Consider the following 18,837-nt stretch of genomic DNA (forward strand, 5'->3'; position numbering starts at 1 on the left):
TTTAATTGAATTATTTTAACCTTTATTTCTTTGAAATAGTACCCATGAGAAAAAGCACATAACACAAATGTACAGTACAGTGAATAATTACAAAGCAAACATCCATATAATCATCACCCATGTCATAAAATAAAACATTGCCAACACAATCCCCCTGCACTCCCCATGCCTCCCAGATTACAATCTCCTTTAGACACAGCTGGTAGCTGGATTTTTTTTTTTTTTTTAATAATAATCACTTCCTGGCTTTTCTTTACAGTTTTACAAACTATGAATCACACAAGTCTTAGATTAGAATTCCCTTGTGTAAATCCTAAATCTGAAGACTGAAGGTGAGTCTCTTTAAACTGGATCCTCATTTCTGAATCTTCGCAGGCCCTGGGGAAATAGATGGTGGTGGGTTTGCGGTCTTTGGCATCTGGCAACAGATGTACTTTTGAGGCTTCTCTCATTCTGCCCACTTTAAGTGCTCACTGTGTTTACGTACCTGAAGAGTATGGTGAGGGGCATGGAGATGCATCTAAAACTGCGGCTGGCCCTAGGAACTTGTAGTAGGGCAGAGACAGCCTGGGGACACACAGAATGAGGGCCTGAAGAAGTTCCCAAAGAAGTGCTATGGGAGTTTTCAAGAGGCAGAGATCACTTTTGTCAGTGGGAAGCAAAGCAGGCTTTGTGGAAGAAGTGGCACTGTGTTCATTCATGTATTATTTATCAAACATTTTTGAGGATTAGCAGTGTGCCAGGTCAAAGGATACAAAAATGAATAAGATCCCTGCCTGCTCATGGCCTAATGGTTAGCACAGATATAAATGATTCCAATATGGTATACTTGAAATACAAAGTGTAATAGGCATGATTAGTGTCTGGAATTGTTAGAGAAGGCTTCAGAGCTGAGGTCTAGGCTAGTACTTAAATGAGAGAAGAATAGGAGTTTCACAGAAGGGAACCACTGAATCTGCAGGGCATGAGGTGGGAACGGACACAGGTCAGTGTTGGCAAAAGGGATAGTTCATGGTGGCAAGGAAAGTGGGACTTGATAGCAGGATGGATGAGCGAGAAAGGTGTTCTAGGCAAAGAGAACAGCATGAGCAGGGGCACAGAGGCAAGATATGGTACCTGCACGCATAATACTAATTCAGTTTAGCTGCAGCACAAGGTGTGCGATGGAAGGTATGATGGTTAATTTTATATGTCAGCTTGACTGGGCCATGGGGTGCCCAAATATTTGGTCAGACATTCTAGGTGTGTCTGTGAGTGTTCTGGGTTGAGATTAACATTTGGATTGGTAGATGGAGTACTGCAGAATGCTCTCCCTAATGTGATGATCTTCATCCAATCAGTTGAAGGCTCAGATAGAACAAAAAAAGTAACTGTCCTTCGAGTTAGGGAAGATTTTTTTTTCCTAGCTTTGGACTCAAACTGGAACATTGGTTTTTCCTAGGTCTTGAGGCTGTTGGTCACTGGACTGCAACTGAGACATCGGCTCTTTTGGTTCTCAGGACCTAGGACTTAGACTGGAACTACACCATCAGCTCTCCTCGGTCTCTTAACTTGTCAACTCACCTTGTAGATCTTGGGACTTATCAGCTTTCATAGTTGTGTAAATCAATTCCATTATATGTATATGATGGTAAATAGATAGATATAGATAGATGGAGATGTAGATCTTTCCAATTGGTTCTGTTCCTTTGGAGAACCCTGACTGATACAGAAGGGAAGAGAAAATAACTTTAAAAAGGCAGGTTGGTGCCAGATCATTGAGGACACAGAATGCCTGGCTAAAGGACTTTGAATTTTAATTCGAAGAGAAAGGAAAAAACACTGGGAGTCCCTGAGCTGGGGAGTGACTTAATAAGAGCTGAGATCTGGGAAGATGAAGTTTGTGCTGTATAAAATGAATTAAAACAGATTCTCAAAGGAAGTCTCTAGGAATTTGATATTAATTCTGTGGGTATAGGATTTATGATTCAGAGAAAGTTGGGAGTCCCTGGATGTACAATAGTGCAGGGACCCAAAGCAGATATAGGCACCACAGAACCTGGATTAGGTGGGAACCAGAAGATAATTTCAGTGGTGCTGATGGGGCTTCTGAGAATGAGACCAAGACAGGGGGAATCAACAGAGCTGAGAAATGGACACAATGAAACTAAATCCAAGTGGCACTGTTTGAACCCTTGGATGCTGTCTGGTTCAATTTGCAGTCACATTAGCCAGTAAATTCCCTATACTCCCTGAGCCAGGTTGAGTAGGTTTCTCTCAACTGCAAGGTGCCTGATGATCACTGTCATCACTGCTTCCCATGTCTGCCCTTGTGTGGTACTTGCCACCACCCTTTACATGATTCCCAAATTCCTACCTGCTCCAACCCCTGTTCCCACCCTCATTTCCAAGTTTTCAGCTTCTAAGAAGGCCCTTCTGACACAAACCTGACAACATAATAGACAAAGTGCTAAGTGAGAGTTCTTGTCCCCAGAACAAAGGCAGGAAAAGTCAAGTAGTTGGGTGACACCCCATCAAGATACTGCTGTTGATGGAAAAGGCAGACATTGTTTGCGGACATTCATGGGATTGTGAGATGGGATGAAGTAAAGGTCACTGCCAACTGGCCTTGCAGAGGGAGAAAAGACAACCAGTTTTCCCTCAAGTTTAAGAAACTAAACTTGCGTATATTTATAATAGTCAAGAATTTATAATAGCCCAGAACAACTAAATTCCAACAGTAGATTGGTTAAATATTGTAATGCCCATACATTAGAATACAGCCTTTTCAAATAATGCTTTATATGCTTTATAAGAGAAAAGCAGATTACAATCTGCTTTTACAACAGATTACAATCTGTTTTTGTGCAATAGATGTGTGTGTATGTATACAAATATCTGAGATGTACACCAAAATGTTAATAGTTGGTATTAGGGGTAGGACTGCAGCTGAAGCTTATCTTTTGATTTCTCTATCATAAACCTGCTGGATAGTATAATAGTGTACTGGTCAACTAGAGCCAGCCTCCTGGGTCCAAGTCCCAGCTCTGCCACTGCATGCCTTGGAGTCTTTGGGCAAGTCTCACCACCTTTGAGCCTCAGTTCATGCATCAATAAATGGGGGTACTAGTTTTTATAAAATGGTTGTTGAGTAGTAAATTAGCTACTCTTACATGCGAAGTCGTTAGCACCATGCCTAAACACTCGAAAATGTAGTTATTCTTGTGTAATTAAAAAATCCAAAAAATATGGCTATGAAATTAAATATATTGGAATATCTGTGGTATTATCAATAAATGAACTATTAAGATAAGTTTTTCTCTAACACTAGGAAACATCTGAGAATGCGACAGCAAATGTGCCTATTCTCCCGAAGCTTGCACAGTAGCAGAGAAGACAAGATAAACAGGTGCTGTGAGGATAGGATGTTCAAGAAGGGCTGAGAGCCAACCCAAGAGCTGGTAAAAAGCAGGCAGGGTAAACAGTGAGTGTAAAGCCTTGCCGTTGGGAGGAAGTCTGTAAACCGAAAGACGACGATGTGGCTGGGGTGAGGGGCATAGAGGTGTACGCAGAGATGAGAACACCTCTAACGCCACGCGGACCCACAGAATACAGTCCTGGGGAACCTGGGCCATTCACCGGCAGTGTAGTATCGGACATGTCACTGTCCCCTTTCGAGAAGCATTTGTCTTCTCTGCAAAATAGGGATGATGATATTTTACTTCACAAGGTTGCAAGGATCAAAAGAAATGTTAGTGGAAGTGCTTGCAAACGATTATTTACAGTATTATTACAAATACAACCATGGGAGAAAGACTAGCGGCTCCCAGCCGCGAACAAGGGACCCAAGCGCAATAGGCGGCGCGAACAAGGGCGGTGGATGAATTCAGGTCCCGCCTCAAACCGCTTGCCCTCCGCTCACCTCCCGGGCCCTCCCACTTCCGCGGGTACCCAACCGAACGTCGCCTGCGTGCTGACGTCAGGCGCGTGCCCCTGTCCGGCAGCTGAGGAGACCCCGCGCAGTGCTGCCAACGCCCCGGCGGAGAAGCTGAGGTGAGTGCGGGGCCCGAGGCTCCCCGCGAGAGTGGCGCCCCCACTGTCCCGGGCCTGGCGCCCCCTTCCTGTCCCAGTCCGCGGGGATACCCCGCTTCTGGACCCCCGGGAAGCCTGAGAGCGCGGGGCGCGGGTGGGAGGGGGATGCCCGGCTCGCGCGGCGCCGTCAGGGTGAGCGCGGGTCCGCGTTCTTTCGGGGAGCGGAGGGGAGGGAGCCGCAGCAGTGAAAGCGGGGGGCGCCTGCTCCGCAGAGTGGAGCGCGGCCGGGGCGCGGGGTACCGGCCTGAGGGCGCGGGCGGGGCCGGGCTGTCACCGGCCACGGCGGAAGGAAGGGGTCACACCCATCTCGGTAGCCCGGGCTCCCCTCCCCCGGCCGGTTCCACGGGCCTCGAGGGAGGGCGTCGGGTCGGGGCGCGATGGCCCTGGACCTCGAAGCCGCTCGTGGGCGCCAGGCTGAACGGGAGTGTCGGCGGGCCGGGTCTGCCCTTGCGCCCCGGCTTTGACTTCCTGCTTCTCCCGGCGCTGCCGCGGACATTTTGCGGCGGGCGGGGGGAGGGGAGCGGAATTGCTAGCGCGGCGGGGAAGTGGCATTCGGGGAGGGGGCGGCTTGCTGGCTACCCGCGTCTTTGCCTGCGACGCGCTTACCTCTGCAACCTCGCCGCCCAACGCTTAGTCTGGGCGGGTTGGGACCGATCACTGTTTCTCCAGTCTGCTTTATTCTTGCCTTAGGTTGAGTTCCTAACACCATTTCCGTTTGCTTCTCCAACTCTCTCTCCCTGCTTATTGAGCCGAAGCTTCCTTTTCAGGGAGTTACCTAACCACCTTCCGAAACTGCCGTTTTGCTGCTTGTTTAATTCCTCTTAGTAGGGGGAAATTTTCTTTGTTCGTTTGTTTTTTCCTCGCCTTTAAGTCCAAGAGAAATGCAGTGTGGAAGATTACGTCATCGCAATATAAGGGATGAGAGTTTTAACTCCTGCAAGTCAGGGACTCACCAAATCAAGACAGTATTTTGCGGCCTTAGTTGGATATCTTGCTTGCTTCCAGTGCATCGTATTTAGATGATCTTTCAAGTCCCAGCGTCTCAAATGCACCTAAAAGCCAGGAAGGTTTAAAATCGCAAGATTAGTTTGTGCTAGGAAATAAAGCATAAGACAACACCTACAGTCACTTGCGTAGACAATAACTTTAAAAATTCCTTTGCCTGTACTTGAATGAAGTGAATTTATTTGTGTCAGCAGCACCTTGGTCCAAGATGACTTTCCCAGACTTTAACTTCTCCCGTATGACTTACAGATTCAGTACATATTCAAGTTGACTCCAGTTCGTTTTTTGTGACATAGGTGTGGTGAGAAGAAAATTCATTTTTTCCCTACTCTTTGCTTGCTAGACAGTTAGTTTTGTAATTAAAACGAGTTTTAGATTTTTAACTAGAAAAACGAGTAATATTTTGAGATCGCAGTACTTGTTAGGTACATCCTTCATTGACTACAGAGTACTGTAGCACTGAAAAATGTTAGCATTGTAAAGCAAATGAAATCCAATTGTGTAATGCCTTGTAAGGGTAGTTCTTGTTGGAACAAGTACTTTCCTATTGTTTCATTTGTATAGTGTGAACAGATTGCTCGTTAAAAACACTTAGAAGTAGTAGGTTTAAGTCAGCTTTCTGTAGTGTTTAGGCGTTGTAGATTGATTGGATAGGTGTGGAGTTTGGATCTTCTGAAATATGTTTGCCATAATTTATCTCGTTTTAAGAATATAAAAATGGAACACTTATCTGCTGCCTTGAGTCTTCTGTATTTAAGAAGTTTAAATATACATACATCAATTTGTATCTTTCCTCTTAAAAGGTAACAGAATAGTTTGCATTTACAGTGTTTAGACTGTGGCAAGGAGATAGATTAGTAATTGAGTGTTAAAAATGAGCTTTTTTTCCAGCAATTTCTTCAGACCTAAAAGGTATCACATCCTTTTAAAATGTTTTGACTTAATAACCAACAGCTGTACTCAGTTAAATCTAAGTTTTTGGGACTCTAAGACAAGTTACAGCCTAGGGTAGTCAGGGGGCTTAAACATCAGTGAGAATTCTTAAAACCCACTGAGACCAAATCTTGATGTTTTTTATAACATCAAAATTTATTTGGATACTTTTCCTACTTACAATTTTATAACCAGAAAAGCATTTCTCTTTTTTTAAAAAATGGTTACACATAAAATGTTTTGATACAAGAGTTTTAGCATTTGTAAAACTTTGAAGTACAATTTACTGTGCCTGTCTGAGAGTAGTATTTATAGGTATTCTTGGAAGTAAAAGTCAAATTGCACTTTTATTTGTAGATACATTTTAAATGCATTTCTTTATTGTTTTAGGATCTTATCTGAAAGGATGAGGACCAAGCACTTAATGAGCACTTCAGGTTACAGGGCCTCTGCAGGAGAGGGGGGTGAGGGGGTGGCGGGGGGGTTAATATTTTATTTCTCATAAATATCCTCATATTAAAGGGCTTCATTATAGGCCTTCAATATTCAGTATTCTATTACAAATCTGTTAGTTTTCCCCACTAGAATTTAAGTTCAATTAGAGCAGGGCTTTGACCTGGCATGGTCACTCCTGAATTCCTAGCACCTAGAACAATGCCAAACACATAGTAGGTCTCAAGAGATGTTTGTTGAATGAATTTGATGATGTCAGAGGGTAACTTTCTCTTTCTGCGTATTCTATATGCCTGTGTGCTGGTTTCCTGAGGTTTTTGTGCTTGCTCAGCCATATCCATGTTTGGGTTCATTGAAGTGATGATTACTAATCTACTTTTGTTTGACTATATCCATCTGTTTAGTCCAGAATTTTCTGCATCTGTACTATCTGGAGAGTTTACTGTTGCTTAGAAAATCTTTTCTGATGGTTAGTTCTTATACTCCAAAAAATTATTCAGACTTTAATGTTTGTTTCTTTCCTCTGCAAAGAGCAGCTTATTTTTTCCACTTCTTCCTCTCTACTCAGCAGTATCAAATTCCTGGTTATGTTTTGTCCCTTACCAGTTTCTACTTTTAGTTACTCATCCCTTCAGTCCAGAATATTTTTGCTAAAGGAATTTTCATTACTTGTCATTTCAGCTGTGTCTGCCACTGCTGCTATTATAAGTCCTGGATGTCAAAACTCTTCTTTACTAGTTGCCCTTGGGACATTGGTCTTAAACTGCTTATTTCATGAAGTAAAACTGAGTATTTAGCCACCAACATTTCCCTCAAATATTTAGCTGTTATGCTGAAGTGCAGAACAGTTTCTAAGATAGCAAAAAACTGCATATTTTTAAGTCATGGTATTCACCAAGAATCGATGGAGTCACCTGAAGAGAACCTTGTTGCTCACTCTGCTTTAACACTAAATTTAACAGTTGTATTGTTTTCTCTAATAGTAATCCATTATGATTTGCCATTTTAATTCTGCTGCTGTATGTTCTTGAGAGAGATACTGCTAGTTTAGTGAATAAAAATGTAGACTCTGGAACTGGATTGTGAGGGTTCAAATCTTGGCTCTGCCATTTATTAGCTATGTGCAATCTAAGTTATATCTTTGTGACTCAGGTTTACCTTCTATAAAATAGGGCTAGCAATAGTCCCTGCCTCACAGTGTTAATGAGAATCAAATCAGTTAATCTGTGTGAAGCACCGGCACATAGTGCTCGGTAGGTGTTTGCTCTTATTACAATCTCTCTTAGGCCCCACTTTTGAGAAGCTACCTGCATTTCCCTCCAAACAACATTTTAATAACCATCTCTTCCCCAGATTAATTTCATGAAACCATTTCAATTATTAAATGAAGTGGAAATTGTTGCCTGCTTTACATTTTTATTCATTATCTAACCAGTGTACTAGAAGCAAGGGTGTAAGGTCCTAAGTATGCAGTGTGTGGTCTGTGGACCAGCAGCAGAGGCTCACCTTGGAGCTTATTAGAAATCTCAGGCTCCATCCCAGTCCTACTGAATGAGAACCTTCATTTTAATAAGATATTTATGCACATTAAAGTTTGAAGTACCCTCTTCAGGACTGCCAGAGTGGTGTCATAAGGAATTTCAGAAAAATGTTGCGTGTTTTATTCCTTTTTCCCCCTACTTAAGTATAACCTGGTTTCTTTTAGGCAGTGTACCATGGGTTATTGCAAGGATCATAATCAAAGTGAATGTGAAACCTATTTGGTTTTCAAAAAATTATTATAGTTTCTTGCCTATTGTGTAGAATCGCCTCATGCCTGGGCTCATCAGGAACAAATGTATCATTTAGTTATTAAAATGCCATTGCCCACTTAGAAATAACTAGATAATCTTAAATTCTAGTTTAGTATATCAGTTACACATTTGAACTCTGATGACTTCTTATTGGAAACTAATTTTCATGAAGAGAATATGATCAGGATTTTTCGTTATGAAAACAGGTGAAATACAAATACAAATACAAAATTGGCATTTAGCTGGTCACATTTAAAAAATATTTTCTGCTTTCTTTACTAAAGTAAACTATCTCAAATCTCAAGGGAAAATGTTTAACTCTTTTCCCAGTTAGGAAAAAAAAGTGCAGCTGGTAGTGTTAATTTAACAGGTGTAGGAATGCTACGATTTCTAGAATTTGACATTTTCAGCGATCGAGAATTACTATATTTTGTAATTGGAAATACTACTACTAAAAACAGAATGCTGTAAATAGAATGATGTCATTTTTTTCCAAAGACTATTAATATACTAGAGTGATACAAAAATAATAATAAAAGCAAGTATTTCATGGCAAACTGTGGGGATAAGGATAGGACTGTAATCCATGAGTTATCTCGAGGTAAAAGCTGTAGTTGCAAGCACCACCAGCAAGTATTCTCCGGGCAAATGAGAGATTCATTAAAAAAATTTTTAATTTTTCAATTGCAGTTGACAAACCCTATTAGTCTCAAGTGTACAACATAGTGATCGGACAGTTATATAACTTATGAAGTGGTCACCCCGAAAAGTCTACTACCCATACGCCATATGTAGTCATTATAATGCTGACTATGTTAAGGGAAAACGTTAATAAAAATCTAGTCTGAGCTGCCATATTGAGAAATTATTGTTGTATGTAAAGACTAGATTGAATTTTTCTCTAATAACCTTTCTCTTTTCCTAAACTACTGTAGGAGAAATTCACCAGTGCTAACCTGCTGCAGTGTATGCTCTCGTGTAGTGTTTCCTAAACCTTTTGAAATTAAGACAGGCAGAAAACTATTTGTATGCCATAAAGGAGTAAATGGATGAGGCTGCTTTTGGCTGACTGCGGACTCCAAAAGAGATGGAGGATCAATGTCTCAGACTTACCAGTGTCCATTCCCAGTGTCCCAAGTGGCAGTATGAAGCCATCTACTATTAGATGTTAAACCACAGCTGTCTTTTTCAGCTAAAAAGATAATCACTGTTAACTCCTTGTAGAAACAAAAGAGATTGAGAACAGATCAAATGAGTAACAACCAAATTAAAGGATGAGAGATGGAGGTGGTATAAAAGAATACTATGTTAAGTAGTTAAAGGAGTATGAGAAAAGGACACATTTTATAGAAGAAAGCACAATAGGTTTTCAGCTACAGTCCATTCACTTTATTGGTTGGCGATTTAAGAATACTTGTAAATTTTTGGTTCGCTTTTAAGTCTGTTTAAAAGCAGATGAAGAGGAATAGGAAGTAAAAGAATAAAATTTCTTAAAGAATTATTATCTGTGGTTTCAGGGATTTTCATTGTAATACAACTTCACTAGCGCTACTAGTATTTGTTTCACTAGCTGAATGCTATTGGAGAGGAGCTCAATTTTAGAATCTCTTGAAGTGGAATTAAACGATCTTTATCACTTATTCCTTTGCCAGAAAACCACATTTTTATTGTGGAGTTTAAGATTAATGGTTAAATTTTATAATAAATTTAGATTTTAAAATGTAAAATACTGTGTATTTGATAACTAGGAAAAAATGGGTGATTCCAGTGAATATTAGAGTACTAGGACTTAAATCACTAAAATAACCCTCATATGTTTCAGAGGGTATACAAATAGTATAAATATTATAAACTGAGCTGTGGAAGTGTTTGAATTATTTAAGGTCATATTTATTTGTTCTCATCATAGGGCCAAAGGGAATGTTAGATTATTCTAGGAGTTTATAAACCAGTAGAGATAAGGAGTAGTGAATAATTTTTAATTTTAAGAGTGATTACTGTGGTGTTTCTCTAATGTGTTTCAGAATACCTCAAAGATGTTTCCATGGGGGTGGGTGTCAGATTAATTGGAAATCCTACTTACTATATCCATACCTTGGAAATTCATAATGTATATGTTTATTAAAGCCTTGGAGAAGTTAGATTGTCAGAGAATCTTGTTTAATTCAGTGTTTCTTGTTCGATGGAGCTTCCTCTCCCCAACCCACATGGAATGCCCTTTAAAGTTTTGAGAAAATGGACTGGGAGACACTGGTGTCTGGTGGCTTATTAATCTCCATTAGGTTCAAGGGCTGTTGGTATGGTCAGACAATGTTTGTAAAGGATAGAAAAATGGGAAACATTTTTTCAAGTTTCTGAGGCAGGTGAATGAATGGTAGAGACTTCAGCAGAGGCCATGAATTATGCTTGCCTAAGCCCTAATTAACAGCTGTTGTATAGAAATTGCTAATTTGCAATTTCTTGAGTTGGAACCGAGCGTGTTACATATAAAATATATCCTCGGGGTACCTATGGGTGAATAGCTCTATCTCAACTTAAAATTGGGGCAAGGTATTGGAAGGGAGAAGCTGTCCAGTATTAGGGACTGTTGAAGTGATTGTCCAGTGGCTGCAGCAGAAACTTCTGAAATAGAGTCACTGTCTCCAGTTTCCTCTGTTCTTGGAGTGATGATTTTAGTTTGAGTATTTTATTTTTTTTTCCTCGTATTCTGAAAAGCTTGCAGTAATTTCAAAGCCAATATTTTAATGCAGTAAAGTTACATAATTCTTAACTGTTTTATTTGCTCTCCAGATAATTTGTTTTTTAAAAACAGTTGTTCATATACATGAGAAATTAAGTTTTTAGGAGGTTGTGGCAGTAATCTGTAAATTCTTTGTATTTTATAATTTGGCATATTTCTTTTGCTTTTTCTTCCTGTCACACATACTACCTAATCCTCCCACTTCTCCCCCACAAAACCCACCCAATCCCATGTTTTAGGTTAATTTTTTTTTCTGGTTGTGTGTATGACATGGAAATGAAGATCCTTTCTCCTAAAAACTTGTCCATGGTTCTAGTTAAATTAGAGCCAGGAACAGGAAAATTATTTTACTTATACCTGTGTTACCAGTTATCTGGGAGAAATGGGAGAGTAGGGGAAAGACAATTTTGTATATCATGGTTGGGTGTAGGAGCTTAGGTTGGGCTGTCTTAGTTCTTAAAAAAAAATTACTATTATTTGCTTAATTGACTAAGCTTTCTTCAGGATCAAGATGAATTCGTATCCTGGATGTGACATAAGTTGAAGATCCAAAAAGTTTTCTGACACCAAATTTCTTATCTCTGCTACTTTCAGTTGGAGAAATTGGACTCATTTCTGTTTTTATGACATATAAATCTGCCTCTCTAGCTCAGTCTCTTTTATCTATGAAGATGATTCTTTACAAACAAAACCCCAAAAATCTAAGAAAAGAAACCTATAATGAAGTAGTTTTTAAAATAGAGTTAATCAGCGGCAAAGATTTTTGTGAAGACCTAGATTCTGTAGAAGATCTTTGGCAATTATGTGATGTTTAAATACATTATACACTTTTAATTGATTTGAATCTAAATTGTTTCAAAATTAGAGGCCTGTTGTAATTATAAAATGACTGTAGGATTGGTTACATTAACTCTTTTACTTTGATATAGTTGCAAATAATGTGATACACTTAGTTTGGGGCATCCTGCTTTTTTCTAGGAGATTGTATGTTTTGATAGTTTAAAAGTTGGTGCAATTGTGGATTCCCAGAACAGAATGGGTTGCTCATGATGATCATTTATTCTCTGTGATACGGGGTGGTGGCTTTAAACACTTGGTGTTAACTGCTTAGTTGATTCAGGCTGTGGTTTTGACTTTGCCTTTGGAACTGGATTTTTCTCTCAGAAAGTTATAAAAAATTTTTTTTTTGTTCTTTATCCAGGTAGTAATAGGAGAGGGTTTAAGAGCCTAAAGGACCCATTAAAGGGTATATTCTGAGTCCAAGGAACACGTTTTTTGATTTGCTGCATTTCTAACCCATACTATATTATTTATGAATTCAACAACCCTTTGAGTACATGCTGTGTGAACATCACTGTTCTAGCTGTTGGGGATATAGCAGTGAATAAAACAGACCAAAACAAATCTAGCCCTATGAAATTTACATACTAGTGTGTGTGTTAGAGGTAAATGTTTGGAGAAAAATGAAGAGGAGGAGGAAGATGAGGGAGGGCTGGGGGTGAGGTACAGTCGAGTGCTTCAGGGTTTGATAGAACTTGGGGTGCATTTTAAAAATAAGGTAGTCAGAGGAGTTCTAGCTCCAAAATGACATTTGAGTGAAGACCTGTAGGGAATGCGAATGAACCATCCAGGCAAGAGAATTCTAGGTAGAAGGAGCAACTGTAATCACTTTTCAGCAGTGACAAGTACTGTTATGCTGACTTTTATGTGAAAGCTTTAAAAATAGATATTAACCAATGCATTCCGTCATGCAGCTGGAGTACCATTATAGAAGCTTAGTTTCCCAAAATACGGTGTATGTGCATAATTTCCATTGAAACAATTGATGGTCAAGGCAGAAGTTTGTGCTTTTATGGTAGTGTCCTTGGTTTCAAAGTACGCTTGAAAAGGCAGATTTGTTGCCAACACATATTGGTTATTTTTCAGTGTTTGCAATTCTTTGTTGTTTCAGTCTCTTTTAGTGGATAGAACTATGTAGTTACTCACTACTTTGCAACCAGGCAGAAACATCTGCCATCATGCCAGCTGTATTGCATTGACACAGGTCTTGGTGCAACTGTTATAGCATCACTTATTATTGTCTGTCTAGTTATTTTTTAAAGTACGTGATTGAATGCTTCTGTAGATGTTTACCATTAACAACAGGTTTTTACATCAAAATTGGTAGACTGCTTTGATTCAGAATCTTGATAATTTTGTCTTGTTCTTTAAAAAATGATTTGTGGTTTATAAAACAGACTATGAGAATCTGAGTGTAGGTACCTCTGTCTCATTAGATATAACAAAGCCTACATGATCATGATTAGTTTTGTAGTTGGCATCTCACCTGGTAACCTTTCAAAGGAAGGTTCTCAGCCTTCGCTCATTTTACAGTGTGTGTTGTTGCCTGAATAGTATAGTGACTTATTTTTTTTTGCTGCAAATGTGTGCTTGTATGTAGCATTTCTGATACAGGCTGGCACGTGATTTCATCCTTGATAGACTTAGGACAGAATTTGTATACCGATTTTGAAAAGCCTATTTTCTTACACGAATGCTTTAAGAACATAATAGCCTGACTTTAAGATTTCTTATTAAAGTAGTTTCTTAGCTTAGTTCCTTTACTTTATCTGGTTACCTTTGATGGTCCACCTTAGAATACAGGTACAAGATCGATGTTCCTAAAAAAACTGATATTCATGGATAAGAAAGAAATGATAGCCTCCTGTTCGCCTTCCAGGTTAAATTAAAACTCCTCTGCCTCGCTTTCAGTCTTTAATGACTTGGACTCAAACAGTTTTTTTGTTTTGTTTCTTCCACTTTGCAGGTTGGCAGTGCTTGTGCCCTTTCTCCTGATATTCCATCTAACTAGAGATTTATTCTCTCTTCAAGACCACCCATATTTCTTACTCTTCTGAAAATCTGGCACTTGTAGTTTATAGCACTTGTGATTTTGTAGCAGTCAGACTGCTGCAGTCGTGTTAGCCTCTTCTGCTTATAACTCATCAGATATATGAAGTGATGTATGTCAAGTTGTTTAGCATAGTGTTTGGCACAGAGTAGGCATTCAGTAAATTACTAAAATGTTTTGAAGGCCTTTGAAGACAGAGTTTCTGTCTTACCCACTGTAGTACTATAATAGGCATTTAAATACCTTGCTGACTTTTATAGTTAATAGAGTTGTTTCTTGGAAGAACAGAAGCCTATTGTAACATGCTGAAGGTCCTAACTTGTGTCCTGGTGCAGTGAAGATTGTATAAGATCTCTTAGGTGCTTGGTCTTGTTTTTTAACACACACATGTGAGCGAGTGCTAGCATAACTGCTGTTAAACTCTCTTTGCATTTGTTTTTTTACACATTAGGATACAATTTTAACAGTGGTAGTATATGTTTTTAATAACATTGTGTTACTATGTTGATTAGTCTTCACAACTTTTAATATGTACATAGTATTTCATCTTGTGGTATGTTGATACTTAATCATTTTTTTTCTGTTGCATTAACTGTTTTAATGTTATAGTATTCCATTGTTTCTTGGTATTTTCTTCATTTTGGATAAATTAACTGAAGTATATATTATTTTTAAAGAGGGATACAAATGTTTTAATTGTTGAAATACATTGGTAAATTGAGTGATTTACATTGTCATACTAAGTGGATGAAGTAGATTATTAAGACAAGTGGTGTGAAAAGAAACTACCAAAAAAAAAAATGCCTACGCTAGTGAAATAGGTCGAGTATTTTGGTGAGTTTGGTGAGTTTGGTTTATCAGGACTTGTTAGTTATTAGACTAGGTTTGCTGATGGTGTTATTCTTAATTGTTGGATGTGTCTTAGAGATCTTCTCATTTTAGTAGTTTTGTTTTTATAATTAAAGGAAATATTATATGCATATGGTGAAAACTTCAGTAGAAAAGAGAATATGATGAAAAGTCTACCCGTCCCACACACCCATATTCCCTTCCCAGAAGCAGCCACTGTTATCTAGCAGATATGTGTCTTTGTAGATAGTCTCTGTACCTGTAAGTATATATATGTGTTCTCTCCATTAAAAATTCATGTAAGTTGACATGTTATACACATTGTTCTTCACTTTGCTTTTTAAAACTTAATATATTTTGGAGATCTTCCATGTTGGCACTGTATTAGTTTGCTAGGGCTACCATAAGAAAGTACCATACTGGGTGATTTAAACAATGGAAATTTATTTCCTGACAGTTCTGGAGGCTAGAAGTCCAAGATCAAGGTGTTGACAGGAGTTAATTGCCCCTGAAGGCCTCTCTTCTTGGATTATAAATGGCCTACTTTTAGAGTCTTCATTTGGTCTTTCCTCTTTTCTGTGTCCTAACGTCCTTATAAGGACACCGGTGATATTAGATTAGGGCTCACCAATATGACCTCATTTTACCTTAATTCTTTAAAGCCCTATCTCCAAATACAGTCAGTCATAGTTCTGAGGTACTGGGGTTAGGACTTCATCACATCAGTTTTTTGGGAGGAGGGTTTATACAGTCCAATCTATAACAGGCACTATAGCTCATTCTTTTTAATAGTTGAATAATATTCCTTTGTATTATGACCTATTTTACCAGTTCCCTGTTGGTACACATGTATGTGATCTCTAATCTTGCTCTTACAAACCAGGCTGTGGTAAATATCTTTGTGCCTACCTCTTTGCAAACTTGGAGAAGTCTTAGAAATGGAATTGTCTGGTCAAAGAATGTTACATTTTGGCCTGTATATAGAAACCTTGTTCCTTATTGTTTCTGGTATTTTTATTTTTTTGAAAGCAAAAATTTGTCTTGTGTATTATGTCCTAATCTGAAACCACATTTTGTTTTCTAGATACATGATTGACTTTCAGTTAGCACTTTGATAGAATATAAACACAGTTCCCTACACAAGATTGCCTAATCAGATTCTCAGTTGACTGCTTACCTGAGTTATTTCACAATGATAAAAAAAGAGCTCATATTTGAGAGTTAAGTGCTACCTACAGAGGAGTAACTGATTCTTACAACCTATGATGTTAATGCTATTTGTTTTACAAATGGAGAAATAAAGTCTTTAAGGGGTTATATAGCTTGCTCAAAGTCATACAAGAATGGGGTTATGAGCTGAGGGCTCCTTGACTTGAAAGCTTCTGTGCTTGACTGCTACTCTGTATTGTCTTCCTTGGCCATATTGGAGACTTGATAAGTGTTTGTTGTATGATTAAGTAATGTTATTTTGTCTCTTCTTAAAATAGAGGTGGATTACAATCCTTTTTGTAACATTCGGAATTCTCTGGCTACAAAGATGAAATTTAGTTTAAACTGTTCTTTCAGATCAGAGTGAGAGGATTTCAAAAAGGATTGATCAAGTTAGCAAATAACCCTGTCAAGTAGAAGCACGGGTTTTCTGAGTTTCCTCTTATTTGTAGTGTTTAGATGTTTTCATTTAACAGTAGTAGTTCTAATATTTATCATAGGGCCATTTTGTGTTTTGCAAATTTTAATTGGGGATGAGGATAAGATACCATATTAAGCGTTTACTCTGTGCCAGGTGATATATTAGTTGCTTTATATACATTACTTCATTTCTCTTTATAGCAATTTTTTTTGAGTTAGATGTTATTGTGTAGATGAGAAAATTAAGATATAGAGGTGAAGTAACTTGCCAGGATCCCACACATTAAAGTGGAACTGACATTGCAACCCATATTTGCTTGTCTTTAGAAATCATATGCTTTTTTTCATGTTATTACTTTAGTTAACAAGGTTTTAAAAATTTTTTTAATTTTTATTTTTTCTTGCTCTAAGTATATGCTCAGTATTGTATTAGGTGACTTGGGAGGGAAAGAACTATAAGCCTAATTTTTCTCTCAGAGATCCTAAAATATTAGAATAAGCACAAGCCCATTAGCATAAAAACAGCATGATTAAGTAGTCAGTGTGATTCACTTGTTCAGTATTTACTGTGCCCAGTACTGAGCTATTTTCTAGAAATACATACTGCAGAGCCCTGCCTTTACAGAAATTTTCTTATTTTTTATCTGTATCCCTTACTGTAATATAACAAATAACAAGATAATTATAGATTAAAACCATACTATAAAAGGAATAAAAAGGGCAATATGATAGAAGTAGGGAAGGAGGGAATTGGATATTACTCTGGATAATGTGCTTAGGGGGATTATTTTTTGAGTTGATGATTTGAGCTAATATCTGAAGGATAAGAAGTCAGCAGCTTTTAGAACTGGGTAAGGAATATTCTTGGCAAATATGAACACCTGAAGGCAGGACAGGGCCTCGCATGTTTGAGAACTATAAAGAGACCTGAGTAGCTAGAGCATGGAGAGTGAAGTAGAGGAGTAAGAAATAATGAGATTTAAGAGGTAAGGCTGCGCCATGGGAGTTCAGAAAATTGAGGCAGTTTTTGATAGCTGAAATACTTAGGGAAGGAGTTTCAGATAAGATGGGATTTGGGGGTGGAAAGTTAGCATAGAAATAGGATGAGTTGTAAGGTCAGACATCCATGGTTTGGAGAGATGATGTGAATAAAGGCATAAACTTTGAAATAAGAACTAAACCATGTTAGATCATTTAAATAGTAACAGGCAATTGGCAATTGATTAGATGGGCAGAGTAAGATGCAAAGAAACTGGTTGAGCAATGTCAATCCTGTTTTCCTCCAGACTGTCTAGATCTCAACTGTGGCAAATCCAGATTTGAGATTTGGGATAAGCAAAATGCTTTTATCTTTTGTTATCTGGTCTTTTGCACGAAACTGCCCTTTCTTAATTAAGAGAATAGAATTATGTTGCCCTAAATTTTTCCCAGAATGGGAAAATTGCATATAAAGGTGTCATTATCAGTAATGTAATGAAGGAAGACTATGTTGGGAGGTACGAGAGGGATGATGTCTATTTATTGTTGGCATTCCCTACTTAGGATTGTTGCCCCAAGAGGACATGGACTTTGTTGCAGGCATACTGGAATATGGCTATGTGTAGGACAATGCTTTGCACCTATTTGATGCTTAATAGGGTTTGTTGAATGAGTGAATAAATCTACTAGTCTTGAATATTTTGAGGGAAAAGCTCATTGTAATTTCCATTCTCTTCTAATCAACCACTTAGTACTCCTATATGTTATTGCACTTTTTAATTTTTCCAAATTGTTTTGACATATTATATTTAAAACATATAACTTATTTAAATATGAACTAATTGGATTTTTAAATGTTATTTATTTTCTTGTCATATGTGAAATAATGACTGGCTGGCGTTCTTTCCTTTTTGCCAATTTGAGGAAGGGAAACTCATCATTATAGTAAAAATAAGGATTTGCATTCTGACTGGATCAGACATTTTGGAGTGAAGTCATTTTCAGGAATGAAGCTGACACAACAAACTTGTCTAGCAATGCCGAAAACATCTTTTACCACATAGATTCATAATCTTTCATTTTATGAGTGCTATTGTCAGCATTTTTCCTCGTTTCATTTTTGTCATCTCAAGGACACATAGAACCTTAAGACTTGCCTCTCAGCTTTCTCATGTAGGTTGTGACTTCACAACATAATGTCAGTTTCTGTCACAAGTGGCAGAAAATGGAGCAATTTGAATAAATGCTTTAAGTGCTTAATATTTGCCATCCAACACTTTTTATGTGTTAATGCATTTAATTGGCAGCTGGAGATACTAGGAGTTTTGCAGCCATTTTGTATGTATATATGAAGAATTCAAGGTGGTATGTATTTGTCAAAAACTGAAAGAAACTTGTTTTATGCATCTGAAAAGTACATACAGGATGGTGGAGGGAAACCCTAGTATTTTTCCAACAATCAAAAGCTGTGGTAGTGCTGTTGTCACTTACTTTCT

The 18,837-nt window shown here is 38.3% G+C and overlaps 1 protein-coding gene and 1 long non-coding RNA gene across 3 annotated transcripts in view; both read left to right on the plus strand.

The window, feature by feature from the left end:
- Window positions 1-3,228, plus strand: LOC111738214. Its single transcript, XR_002779780.1, has 2 exons — window positions 1-332; window positions 1,442-3,228. It is a non-coding gene; the product is annotated as an uncharacterized LOC111738214 (long non-coding RNA).
- Window positions 3,229-3,893: 665 nt separating this feature from the next.
- The window catches only part of CDC42 (cell division cycle 42), a 38,928-nt gene continuing 23,984 nt past the window's right edge, over window positions 3,894-18,837 (plus strand). The window contains exon 1 of one of the 2 annotated variants that reach the window (XM_023529420.1): window positions 3,894-4,032. The gene's annotated coding sequence lies outside the window, so the exon portion shown is untranslated. The remainder of the gene's footprint in view (window positions 4,033-18,837) is intronic. The other variant, XM_011357538.2, reaches the window with a different exon arrangement.

This window comes from Pteropus vampyrus, unplaced genomic scaffold (assembly GCF_000151845.1).
Source record: "Pteropus vampyrus isolate Shadow unplaced genomic scaffold, Pvam_2.0 Scaffold36, whole genome shotgun sequence".
Lineage (NCBI taxonomy): Eukaryota > Metazoa > Chordata > Mammalia > Chiroptera > Pteropodidae > Pteropus > Pteropus vampyrus.